This window comes from Podarcis bocagei, assembly GCF_964188305.1.
Source record: "Podarcis bocagei genome assembly, chromosome: 1".
NCBI lineage: Eukaryota > Metazoa > Chordata > Lepidosauria > Squamata > Lacertidae > Podarcis > Podarcis bocagei.
Genome location: NC_138125.1, coordinates 12,792,105 through 12,805,108, shown reverse-complemented (window position 1 = coordinate 12,805,108; position 13,004 = coordinate 12,792,105). Strand labels below are relative to the sequence as shown.

At 42.9% G+C, this 13,004-nt stretch overlaps 1 protein-coding gene and 1 long non-coding RNA gene across 2 annotated transcripts in view; one reads left to right on the top strand and one right to left on the bottom strand.

Moving 5' to 3' along the window:
* Window positions 1-11,288, bottom strand: part of LOC308586389 (inverted formin-2-like) — a 35,749-nt gene extending 24,461 nt beyond the window's left edge. The window contains exons 1-2 of the mRNA XM_081192993.1: window positions 11,250-11,288; window positions 4,891-4,936 (exon numbers count right to left, since the gene is read on the bottom strand). The gene's annotated coding sequence lies outside the window, so the exon portion shown is untranslated. The remainder of the gene's footprint in view (window positions 1-4,890; window positions 4,937-11,249) is intronic.
* The window catches only part of LOC308587571, a 199,878-nt gene that overhangs the window by 48,326 nt on the left and 138,548 nt on the right, over window positions 1-13,004 (top strand). The window lies entirely within an intron of this gene.

Here is a 13,004-nt window from a genome sequence, read left to right as displayed (position 1 = left end):
ACTTTGCACCAGAATTCTGCTTCCATTCTTGGATTCTGAGACCAAAACCTAATTGCCCCATGCAGTAACTGGTGTTTGCCTTGACCCCACTTTGAAGCCTGCCTCTGGATTTTGATACACAAAGCCTGCTAAGAAGTCCTGCATGGGCAAAGCAGCTGCTCTGTTGGTGACTTACAGCCCTGCCCCAGGTTCAGGGGGTCCCAAAGATTTGCAGAAGCACAAAAATATCTTTAGAAATGAAGAGCCAAGGAATTGAAACTCCCTATCTGCCCAAACCAGCACAGTCGAAAGGTCAAGCAGCCCAGTGGGGACTGAGCATGCTCAGTGAACAGTGACTGGCTTTTAGGGGTAGGATAGACAGAAAACAAGGTGGGGTAGGGAATGGAATGGAGAGTCATAGGAGAGAAAGCATAGCTAGAGCGCTTCACGCTGCAACATTTTGTTGCAGATCCCACTTACATTATCCAGACATTATTAAACTCTCATTTGACTTGAGTTTCTGATAAAAGTCTTTATGCTGATATTTGCACTCTTTCAAAGCTGAAAGACATTGCACCGCATATTACCCAAATAATTAAGGTGATTCAAGTAACATACGGGGTAACAACTGTGGAGTTTAAAAGGTACCTATGTTAGTAGTTTTACCCACCGTATATGTTTAAACAATAGACTTATGTCGCAGGAGAAAAATAACAACCCACCTCGTAATGAAAACATTTAGACTAAAATTATATCGCAAAAAATATTTCCAAACTTAGAAATAACAATATGAAACTCCTACAGATGCTCACTGTGTTTTTAATGCAATCCAAGATGTAAAATAAACTGTAAAATAAAAGATGTAAAATAAACTTTCTTCGGTAGATTACTCTAGGTGATAAAGGAATTTACAGAGAAGTACACCACAAATTACTTTTTGAAACATACTATAAAACTACTGCCTGTAAAAAACGAGTTGTGTTATCCCTGTATATAAAGAGAACTTTACCTTACTTTGGTGGTTAAATATTCAAGACAACTGGCTCAGAAGTACTTTAAAGCAAAAACCCCAAGTGTATGACTTGCAGCTAACAAACAGCAGTAAATTTGTCAACTCATCCTAATTAACCAATCCTACCTCAAACACTTACACCTGAGAGATAGGTCACATTTGCACCATACTTATGCTTAAAGCATTGTGATACCACTTTAAGCAGTCATTGCTTCCCCCCAAAGAATTCTGGGAGCTGTAGTTTGTTTAGTGTGCTGGGCGCTGTTATAACCTATATTTCCCAGTGAAGCTACAGTTCCCAGGGAAGAGGGGTTGCCTGTTAAAGCACTCTGAGGACTGTAGCTCTGGGAGAGGAAAAGAGGCCCTGGATGTAGGAAGTTTGTTGTGCTAACTGTTGTGCTAATAACGCATGCAAAGCAGCGCATTGTGGAGACCAGCCTGGAGAAAGATGGAAAGAACATCTTTCCCCCACTAGATGGTGCACGCTCATTAGACAGTCCTTCCTTCAGAAGCTGGGCTACCCTATGTCCTTTCCCATTGGGTGACAATTCTTGGTCACCTGGGAAACCCAGGGACCAGTGAGGGTGCCGCTCTGCATCGCAAGGGTTACCCATTCCACCAGACACAAACAATGCAGCAGCTGTACATAAATGGCTTTGTTATTCAACTGGTCTGAATCAGAAATGCGCGAGCCTTTCCAGAAAGATATTTGCTTGGCTGCTTTTCCTGAGCCAGGAGAAGGGGGGAGGGGGGAGATGGGAGAAGAGTTTCAGGGGAAAAACAGAGCACCACAAAGAAATCAGGTCCATGCTAGTTTTGTTGCACCTGGCTGTGTTGGACACAGCAAGGAATAATTACTTAATTACTTTCAGGAGTAAATAGGGGTGCCGCCTTCCACTCCCAGAGTGCTCCTGTGCCCTTATCTCAACAAGGACAGACTAACTGTTGTTGTCTATGCTCTGGTAACCTCTAGGTTAGATTACCACAACATGTTATATGTAGGCCTGCCTACATGTGTGTCCATGGGCTTTAAATGAGCAATATGACTCTATATCTGAAATTATTATTTGGCGATCACTCGGAGCCACACGATCTTCCACAGTGGGGACATAGGCTTCTGGACAGGAGTTGATCACGGTGAGGGTTGGCCAAATGTGTCTTCCTCCTAGCACGTTTGTCACTTTTGTCCTGAGGTCGATTATCTTCAAAGTCCATGACACCTTTGGTAAAGGCTGTTCTCCAACTGGAGCGCTCGCAGGCCAGTGTTTCCCAATTGTCATGTTTATACTACATTTTTTAAGATTCGCCTTGAGAGAGTCTTTAAAACTCTCTTAATACAAATAGGAAGATAAGTGTGGTTCTTGCACAACAATATTTGGAAATAGCAAAAATAAGAGGTGTGGGGAGGATGCGGGTGGCGCTGTGGTCTAAACCACTGAGCCTCTTGGGCTTGCCAATCGGAAGGTCAGCAGTTCGAATCCCCGTGATGGGGTGAGCTCCCGTTGCTCGGTCCCAGCTCCTGTAAACCTAGCAGTTCAAAAGCACATCAAAGTGCAAGTAGATAAATAGGTAGGAAGGTAAATGGCGTTTCCGTGCTCTGCTCTGGTTTCGCCAGAAGTGGCTTACTCATGCTGGCCACGTGACCTGGAAAAACTGTCTGTGGACAAACATTGGCTCCCTTGGCCAATAAAGCAAGATAAGCGCCGCAACCCCAGAGTTGTTCGTGGCTGGACTTAACTGTCAAGGGTCCTTTACCTTTACCTTTTTAAGAGAGGTGTGGAACCATGGAGTGCTTCAGCAGACAAAGCAGATTTGGAAAATGTGTATTTTCAGCCGTGGTGCAGATGTGTGCCATAGCACCACAAAGACAAAATGGGAAATACTGGACATTTGTGCTAAGAAATGTTACAGAATATCAGAAGGAAGCTGCAGAACGTTGACTGATTGTAGTATGTCCACCTTGGAACTTTTTCGTGTGCAAGCAGTATTGAAAATGGCATTGGGTATAACCATCCTGATAGTGTCATGAGCACAAATAATCATGAATGCACAATGAAAAAGGTTGTTTGGCATGGCCCTTATGCAGTGCTTTTTTCTAAAAAATATATATTTAGTGGTACTCTCATTTTCCTACTCATATTTAAATACTGACCCTCAATGAGGCCAAACTGAGATTCACAAAATGTTAGGGGTATGTGCCCCCCCCCGAAAAAAAGCACTGCCCTTATGTATGTACTCCTTTACGTTCCATGATGGGTAGGATGTAAGTGTCCTAAATAATAATAATGTGTTCAAAAGTTGCTCATCAGTTGCTCATAAAATATAATCAATCCAGGGAACAGTTCTGCGGAACTTGAAACTTCACATATACTGCTCTGTGAACTTTAGTTGATCCTAATACAGTGGTACCTCAGGTTACATATGCTTCAAGTTACATACGCTTCAGGTTACATACGCTTCAGGTTACATACGCTTCAGGTTACAGACTCCGCTAACCCAGAAATATTGTCTCGGGTTAAGAACTTTGCTTCAGGATGAGAACAGAAATCGTGCTCTGGAGGCGCGGCAGCAGCGGGAGGCCCCATTAGCTAAAGTGGTGCTTCAGGTTAAGAACAGTTTCAGGTTAAGAACGGACCTCTGGAACGAATTAAGTACTTAACCCGAGGTACCACTGTAGAGGAATTGTTTTACTGTCCAGTTTTGTTCAACCGGATCTGCTTTAGATAAACTTAAGAGACAAAGTTTCCTGTAGCTTCATCTGGTGCACAAATCTGCCCTTTTCATTTTTTTCTAGGCCCTCCGCACAAAAGTACAAGCACACAGACTCATGCATGGCAGTTTGTGTGTTTTTCTGTTTATATCATTCCTCTGTTTCTCTAGTTTGGCTTTGCTTTGTTTGTACTATGGCTGCAGCAAAGGCAGTCTCCCTCTCCCGGACTGACCCTGGGCAGAGAGCTATTGTTCCTGCTTCTGTGCATACTGCCACAGTAGGTTGGCAAGTTGCCTGGAGCTGCGAGCCTCCCCTCCTCCACCTTAGTCTCACAGGAACATGAAGCTGCTAAAGCCTGCTTTCCTGGGCCACAAGGCTGTGGCCACAATGTAGATTTTTAAAAACCACAATGACAAACTCTTGCATGCTTCCTTGGGTGTCAGCCCAGTGCATCTAATAGGATGTAAAGGTAAAGGGACCCCTGACTGTTAGGTCCAGTCGCGGACGACTCTGGGGTTGTGGCGCTCGTCTCGCTTTACTGGCTGAGGGAGCAGGCGTACAGCTCCTGGTTGATGTGGCCAGCATGACTAAGCTGCTTCTGGGGAACCACAGAAACACCGTTCACCTTCCCACCAGAGCGGTACCTATTTATGTATCTACTTGCACTTTGACGTGCTTTCGATTCTCTAGGTTGGCAGGAGCAGGGTCCGAGCAATGGGAGCTCACTCCGTTGCGGGGATTCGAAACTCTGACCTTCTGATTGGCAAGCCCTAGGCTCTGTGGTTTAGACCACAGCGCCACCCGTGCTGTGTACAGTGGTACTTCGGGTTACAGACGCTTTAGGTTACAGATGCTTCAGGTTACAGACTCCGCTAACCCAGAAATAGTACCTCGGGTTAAGAACTTTGCGTCAGGATGAGAACAGAAATGGCGCAGTGGCGGTGCAGAAGCAGCAGAAGGCCCCATTAGCTAAAGTGGTACCTCAGGTTAAGAACAGTTTCAGGTTAAGAACGGACCTCCGGAACGAATTAAGTTCTTAACCCGAGGTACCACTGTACTAGGTAGTAAGACTGTGTACTAAGATGTACTCCCTAGCAACATGTAAATAACTTCAGCATTGGTCCCTATTAGTAAGCATGTTAGCATTGCAGCTTTAAAAAATCTGCTTTCTCTCTGGGAAAAGGCTTACCACATCATTCTGTCCTGAAGGCCAAGGTTCAAAACGACTGTTTCTTGACTTCCGGGGGCGGCGCGAAACTGTAATGGCGGTCCTCTTCGTTCTCTGAAGAGGGGCTCCGCGGAAAAGGGTCGTTCGCTGCGGCATAGCGACGACCCATCAAGATAAACCACGGGTAGAGTGAGCCCGTGGCCGTGGGACTCGGCGGGCACCAGAAGCTGCTCCGAAAACACAGAAGGGACCCCGTAAGGAGACCTGGAGTGAAGGAGGGGTAGCGGTGCTGTGAGTTCATCGCTCTTTCCGCGGAAGCGAAGCCGCGCGGCTGTTACAGATGAGCGCTGATCCTTCTTCCTAAAATCAACATCAAACTGCAAGTAACATACCCGTGAGTAAAGGGGTTTAAAATCTGGCAAAGAATTTTGTAAATTTGGTTGAAAGCGGGAGACGAGAAAAGGGAAGTCCGTCTTCCGACATTGCTGACAAGATCAAAGCAAAGCTTTAAAAAACGGAAGCGCTTGAAACGGGACTGTGGGAAGTTTAAACTTTTTCGTGCTATAAGATCTGCTTGTTCTTTTGAGCTGAAGGTGGAAATGGACATTGACTAAAAGAAGTAGTAAATGGGGACTTTCCTCCTGTCTTTTCTCTCCTTCGGGCTGTATTTTTAAAGAGCCAGATTGTCGGGCTGCCAGAGAGGGAGTCTGTGTCAAACTGCGGAAACAGTTGTAAAACTTTGCTGGAACGTAACTGTTACATTTGAGCAGAAAAGACTGGATGGGATACTGTCACAAGCACCTTTCGTGAAACTTTGTTGATCTATAAAAGGTGCTTTGGGAAACTTTGAGTTTATGAAGGGACTTTTGGACTACTGGATTTACTGACTTGAAACAATTTGGAACTTTAATGGCGGATTACTTCCTTCTTTGTCTTTGAAACCTGGTGGCACTCCCCCTACAGGGCTTTCGGATTATAAAATCCTGGGAACTGACTTTTGTTTTGAATTCCACCTCACCGGTTGTTTACTCCTGAATTTGTCTCTCCCATGGAACAATAGACAATCTGACCTTGAATATTGACAGATGTGTAATGAGTGGTGCAGGGAGAACAAGAGCATCTAAAGCTAAGGAAACTAAAGAGGCCAAGGAAAAAGAAAAGGAAAGAAAACCAGCACAATTTGTACAAACAACACTGACCCAAGGACGCCGTTCGTCGGTTCCAGCTGTACTGGTGACCCAAAGGGAACAAGGGGAAACAACTGAGAAGTCCACTGAGGAAGATATGGCAGCAGGTGGGTCAGATACACTATTAAAACAAATATTGGAGCAATTATCAAGTTTAAACCAGAAGGTGGACGACCAGTCTGTGAAGATAGATAAAGCAACTTCCTCGATTCAAAAATTGACTGACCAAGTTTCCCAGCACACGCAAGCCATAGAGAAATTGCAAGGAGCAACAGCGGAAAATCGGGAATTAGCTGGAGAAGCAATCCAGAAAGTGGGAGTTCTACAAAAAGAGGTTGAAGAAATAAAAGGAGAAGTTAAGCCCCTGCATAAACAGGTGGGTGAACAACAAGTTTATCTGTCAATGGTGGAACTGAAAAACCGCGAGAGCAACATCAAATTGAGAGGTATTCCGGAACTCGAGCAAGGAGACTTGATTGGATACTTAACACAGGAATTCTCGAAGTTCTGGGGTTTAAAGGAAGATACAGATTTCAGGATTGTCTCGGCATATAGACTGGGAAGACTGGTAAGGAAAGACAGATCCAGAGACTGTTTGATAATTTTAAGAACAAAGGAAGAGAGAGACAAGATCCTAGGTCTTCACTTCAAAAAAGCAATTGAAATACAAGACAAAAGGGTGGAAATTTATAGAGATATTCCGAGACAGTTGCTGGACCTTAGAGCCACCTATACAGAACTAGCAAAATTGCTGAGACACAACGCAATTCCCTATAGGTGGGAGTTTCCACAAGGATTATCCTTCACCTACAAAGAAAGGAAGGTTAAAATTAGAACACCTGAAGATAACCAAAAGTTCCTTCACGACCACGGAGAAGATCTCCAAAAAGGAGTGGATTGGCTTCCAGTTTTACCAGCACCAATACCGCCTGGAAGCGGGCCAACGCCTACACCCTCGGGATCTGAGCAAAAGGAAGACACCCCATCTTAAGAACATCTTAAATAGAACAGGATGTCTCTGCAGCTACTTAGTTGGAACATAAATGGCGGGAATTCTCCGGAAAAAAGAAGAAGGATATTTCATATCCTAAAAAAAGAACAATTGGATGTAATATGTCTGCAAGAAACACATGTGACTAGGCTCCACAGGAAAGTATTAATCAATAAAAGACTTGGCCAAGAATTTATCTCATCAGACAAAGTTAAAAAAAGAGGTGTTGTAATTTATGCAAAGGAGAACCTGTCGCCAAAATTTTTATTCAAAGATGATCATGGAAGAATTCTCGCAATTGAAATCCAAACACAAGGGGAAAAGATTTTGATACTAGGAGTTTACGCGCCAAATGATGGAAAATCAGAATTCTACAAGAAGCTGCATGAGACAATGATGGACTATTTGGACTATGCTAATATTATTGTGATGGGAGATATGAATGGGGTGGTGTCTACAAATATGGACAAATCCCAAAATCAAAACTTAACAACAGACGGCAGACTCCCTAAAACTTTCTTTGAAATGACAGACAATATGGACTTGATTGACATTTGGAGGACAAGGAACCCCTTGGGTAAAGAAGGAACCTTCTTTTCTGAGGCCCACTTGTCATGGACACGAATCGACCAAATTTGGATATCTAGAGGGCTGGCCCCGAAAACGAGAAAAGTGGAAATCTGCCCAAAAACCTGCTCCGACCATAATGCCTTAAAAATGGAACTGAGACTTTTCCCAACTGGATCCTTCAGATGGAGAATGAATGACACCTTGTTAAGAGATCAAGAGATTGTTAAGAAGGCCCAAAAAACACTAAAGGACTACTTTGAAATAAATTTGAACACTATGGTGGAGAAAAGAACAATCTGGGATGCAAGTAAAGCTGTAATGAGAGGGTTTCTGATACAACAGAATACAATAAAGAGAAAATATTGGAATGGAAAAAAAGAAAAATTTTTAGAGAAAATAAGTGAAGGAGAGAAAAAGTTGAGAATCAAACCGAAGTCAAAAGAGGTGCTAAGAGAGATCAAATTCCATCAAGCACAATACTCGAAACTGATCAATCAAGAGATTGAGTGGAAAATTAAACAAATGAAGCAGAGATCGTTTGAATCAGCAAATAAATGTGGAAAGTTGCTAGCTTGGCAGTTGAAAAAAAGACAAAAGTTAAATACGGTTACAAACTTGGAGATTCAAGGAAAAATAGTTCAGAAACCAGAAGAAATAAGAAAGTGCTTCCACAGATACTTCAAAGAGCTCTACGCACAGGGGCCTCAGAAAGAATCGGAAATGGATCAATTTTTGGAAACAAATGGATTACCTAAAATAAGTCAAGATAAAAGATCAATCCTTAACAGCAAAATAACTCAACAGGAAATTGAAGGTGCCATCCAAAACATGCAGCTGGGCAAATCTCCAGGCCCGGATGGACTCACCTCCAAATATTATAAGACTTTGAAGGACTTCTTGATACAACCGTTGCTGGAGGTTTGTAACCAGATCATGGAGGGGAGGAAGGCACCGGAAACGTGGAAAGAAGCATTTATCACATTGATTCCCAAGTCAGAAAGGGAAAAGACTCAGCTTAAGAACTACCGTCCCATCTCACTCCTGAATGTGGATTACAAAATTTTTGCAGACATTTTAGCAAGTAGACTTAAAAATGTACTAAATGAAGTAATTCACAAGGACCAAGCAGGCTTTCTCCCTGGTAGACACATGTCTGATAATACCAGGAACATTATTGATATATTGGAGCTGTTGCGAATTAGAAACACAAGGGCTGCTTTAATCTTTATTGATGCGGAGAAAGCATTTGACAACATTTCTTGGATGTTTATGAAGAAGAACTTGAAAGGGATGGGAGTGGGACGGGGGTTTGAAAATGGACTAGAAGCAATTTATTCAGAGCAAAAAGCTAAGTTGATAGTGAACAATGTGGTATCGGAGGAACTCCAAATTGAAAAAGGGACACGACAGGGGTGCCCTCTGTCCCCTCTGCTATTTATTTCTGTTCTGGAGGTATTGCTGAATATGATTAGGGAGGACCAGTTGGTGCAAGGTATAGTGGTCGGAGCGAAACAATATAAACTGAAAGCTTTCGCAGATGACTTAGTCTTGACAGTACAGGAGCCAGAATCTAGCACAAAAAGAGTTTTGGAACTTATCTTGGAGTTTGGTCGGGTGGCGGGATTTAAGCTAAACAAACAAAAAACTAAGGTTTTGGTCAAAAATTTGACACCTACAGAGATAGAGGGGTATCAGAAAGAGACAGAGCTAAGTGTGGTTAAAAAAGTGAAATACCTGGGAGTATCCTTGTCCACTAAAAATTTAAACCTTTTCAAAGATAACTATGAAAAATGTTGGTTGGAAATTAAAAAAGACTTGGATATATGGTCAAGATTGAAACTTACCTTGTCAGGCCGAATCGCAGCTATAAAGATGTGTGTTTTGCCAAAAATGTTATTCTTATTTCAAACCCTTCAGGTCGTGGACAGAATGGAATGCTTTGGAAAATGGCAGAAGGATATCTCTAAGTTTGTCTGGCAGGGCAAAAAGCCCCGAATAAAATTTAAAATACTAACCGACTCAAAAGACAGAGGGGGGTTTGCCCTGCCGGATTTAAGGTTGTACTACGAAGCTGCAGCCTTCTGCTGGTTGAAGGATTGGTTTCTGTTGGAAAACACCGATGTCCTAGATCTGGAAGGGTTTGATAATGTGTATGGTTGGCATGCATATTTGTGGTATGACAAGGCGAAGATTCACAAACTGTTTAAAAACCATATTGTCAGAAAATCAATTTTTGCCGTCTGGATGAAGTACAAGGATCTATTAGAAAGTAAGACCCCGAGGTGGTTATCACCTGTGGAAGCCAAGATTTCTAAAAAAAGGCCCAATATGGAGGCCTACTGGCCAAAATATTGGGAATTGATTGAAAGAGTTGGAGATAATTGGAAGCTCCAAAGCCAGGACAAACTAAAAGGTAAGGTGCGAGATTGGTTACATTATGCTCAAATTCAAGAGGTATTCAAAATGGATAAAAAAGTGGGTTTCCAGTTGGAGAAATCGAAACTGGAGACGGAGTTACTAGAACCAAAGACTAAGGTACTTTCGAGGATGTATGACTTGCTGCTTAAATGGAACACACAGGATGAGACAGTTAAATCTGCTATGATAAAATGGGCACAGGATGTAGGACACAACATTATGGCTGAGGACTGGGAAAGGTTATGGAACACCGGTATGAAATTCACGGCATGTAGTGCCTTGAAAGAGAACATTATGAAAATGGTATACCGGTGGTACATGACCCCAGTCAAGTTGGCTAAAATATATCATCTTTCTGATAATAAGTGTTGGAAATGCAAGGAGGCAGAAGGGACATTCTTTCACCTCTGGTGGACCTGCCCGAAAGTAAAGGCCTTTTGGGAAATGATACATAATGAGCTGAAAAAGGTATTTAGATATACCTTTTCTAAGAAACCAGAGGCCTTTCTCCTGGGCATGGTGGACCGGAAGGTGCCAAAGAAGGACAGAACCTTGTTTATGTATGCAACCACAGCAGCTAGGATTCTTATCGCAAAGTTCTGGAAGACACCAGATTTACCCACACTGGAGGACTGGCAGACGCAGCTGATGGACTACATGGAGTTGGCAGAAATGACTGGCAGAATTCGAGATCTGAGCGAAGAAACAATGGAGGAGGACTGGAAAAAATTTAAGGACTATTTGCAAAAACATTATAAGTTGTTTGAATGTTAAGATTGCGCACGATTAAGAAACGTTATGCTTCTGCAATTTATTTTAAGTAAATGATAAAGTAAGTATTGATGGGGAAAAAAACGAGACAAATTAGAAACAAAATATTATGTTTATTAAGAGTGTTAAAACTAAATTACAAATTTTTGAAATTGGTAACATAATATATTTAAAGGTATAAGAAGATGGGAAACAAGATAACAAATTGCTGAACTGGCTAGAACAATGAATGCAATGCTGAGAGGATGTGAGGAGGTCCAAAAGTGAACTGTTGAAGGACGTTACGAAAAGTTTCCTAATATTTTCTCCTTTTTTTATTTTTTTTCATATATAAAAAAAAAATGTTTCTTGCATGTTGCTATGTAAACAAATCTGTTAACCTATGAAAAGAAACGCAATAAAAATTTTTATAAAAAAAAAAAAAAACAAAACGACTGTTTCTTTTATGAAACCTCCAGGTATTGTGGTGGGCTTCCAACAGCCCCAAGGGATGATGGGAGCTGTAGTCCAACAACAGCTGGCAGGGGCCATAGGTTCCCTGACCCTGTTTCAGGACAATTTCCCATGGCAGCTGTTCATAGGTAGCATACCATACCCTCCAACATTTCTCCGATGAAAATAGGGACATCCTATTCCATAATAATTTTATTATTTATACCCTGCCCATCTGACCGGGTTGTCCCAGCCACCCTGGGTGGCTTCCAACATATATAAAAACATAATAAAACATTAAATATTTAAAAAAGCTTTCCTATACAGGGCTGCCTCCAGATGGCTCCTGGGTCACATAACTCCACCTGCAAACTAGTGACAGTCTGGAAATGGTCCTGATGGCGAATGATCTAGAAACAGCATGAGCACAGGAACTGGTCTGGCAAGATCTTTGCCCAGGCATGCCTATCAACGACTCTGCCTTCTCTGATGGTTATAAGTTCAGCTGCTGTCCTGTGAATAGGAGAGCAAGGCAGGAGGACAAGTTAGAGGTATAAGACGTGCAGTGGCTACTAGCAACAACGGTTATGCTCAGACTTGGAGGCAGCGATGCTTTTGAGCACAAGTTGCTGGAACCACAGGAAGGGAGACAGCGCTTGTTTCCTGCAGGCATCTGGCTGCCCCCCCCCCCCCCCGTTAAGAACAAGATGCTGAACTAGAATTATGTAGAAGGCTCCTCTTGTGCTTCCTGGAGATAAACTTGCTGCTGTTTATCCCTCTCCCAGGCCAGCGAAGCTGTTTTGTACTGAGCTGAATAGGATCCAAAATGCAGCAGCCTGATTGGTCCTAGAACAATAGGATTCAGAATGCAGCAGTCTGATTGGTCCTAGAACAATAGGATCCAGAATGCAGCAGTCTGATTGGTCCACAGGAGCCACCCAATCCAGCTCCAGGTGGAAGTAAATCCACAACCTGATTGGCCCACAGGAGAATCCTGGAATTAGCCAAACACGTGGGGCCCATGTATATATGTATATATTTGACTCCGAGTATATTTCAGAAGCGAAGCTGGTCATCCAAACTTGGACTCATGATGGTACAGCTCTATCCTCTCTGACTACAAGCTGAGTCCAAGGCCTTCAGAGTGGGATGTTCTTGAGACAGAAAGGGAGCGATCGAAATCTCCATCCCTCTTCATCAGGCAAAACAGTTGCACAAAGCAAGGGGTTTGAGGAGGATGAGTCATAGAATCTGTGGTCTGAAGGTGGAATTTCCTGGTTTCTTCTTTTTTTCCAGCTCCTCTGAAGCAGAAGTAACAGCTGCTCACAGAAGACAACGGGAAATCTAGAATTTCAGCATAGCTGTGATTGGGCAGGGGCAGTGTGTCCAACCAGAAACAAAAGGCGGTAGTGTTAACGGAAAAATCTGAGGGCTCCCTTGGACAAAAAGCAAAGACACCAACCAGGATAACTTGGAGCAAAACAGCAGCCTGTAGGCTTGGCCTTTATTGAACTGTTGCAACAGGGTGTTCCCCTCACTCGCAGGAGAGAGGAAAGACCCAGAAAGATGGTGTGCAAGACCTTATAAAAACTTTTGAAATTCCCCTCCTCTAGGTCAAGCCCACCCCCAGAAACATCATGCATACATTACACAAAGGAGGGGTTGACATCATGCATACATTACAGAAGGGGTTGACATTATGCATACATTACAGAAAGGAGGGGTTGAGGGAGGAGTTGTGGTGGTAACCTGAGTGTCCTGTCACC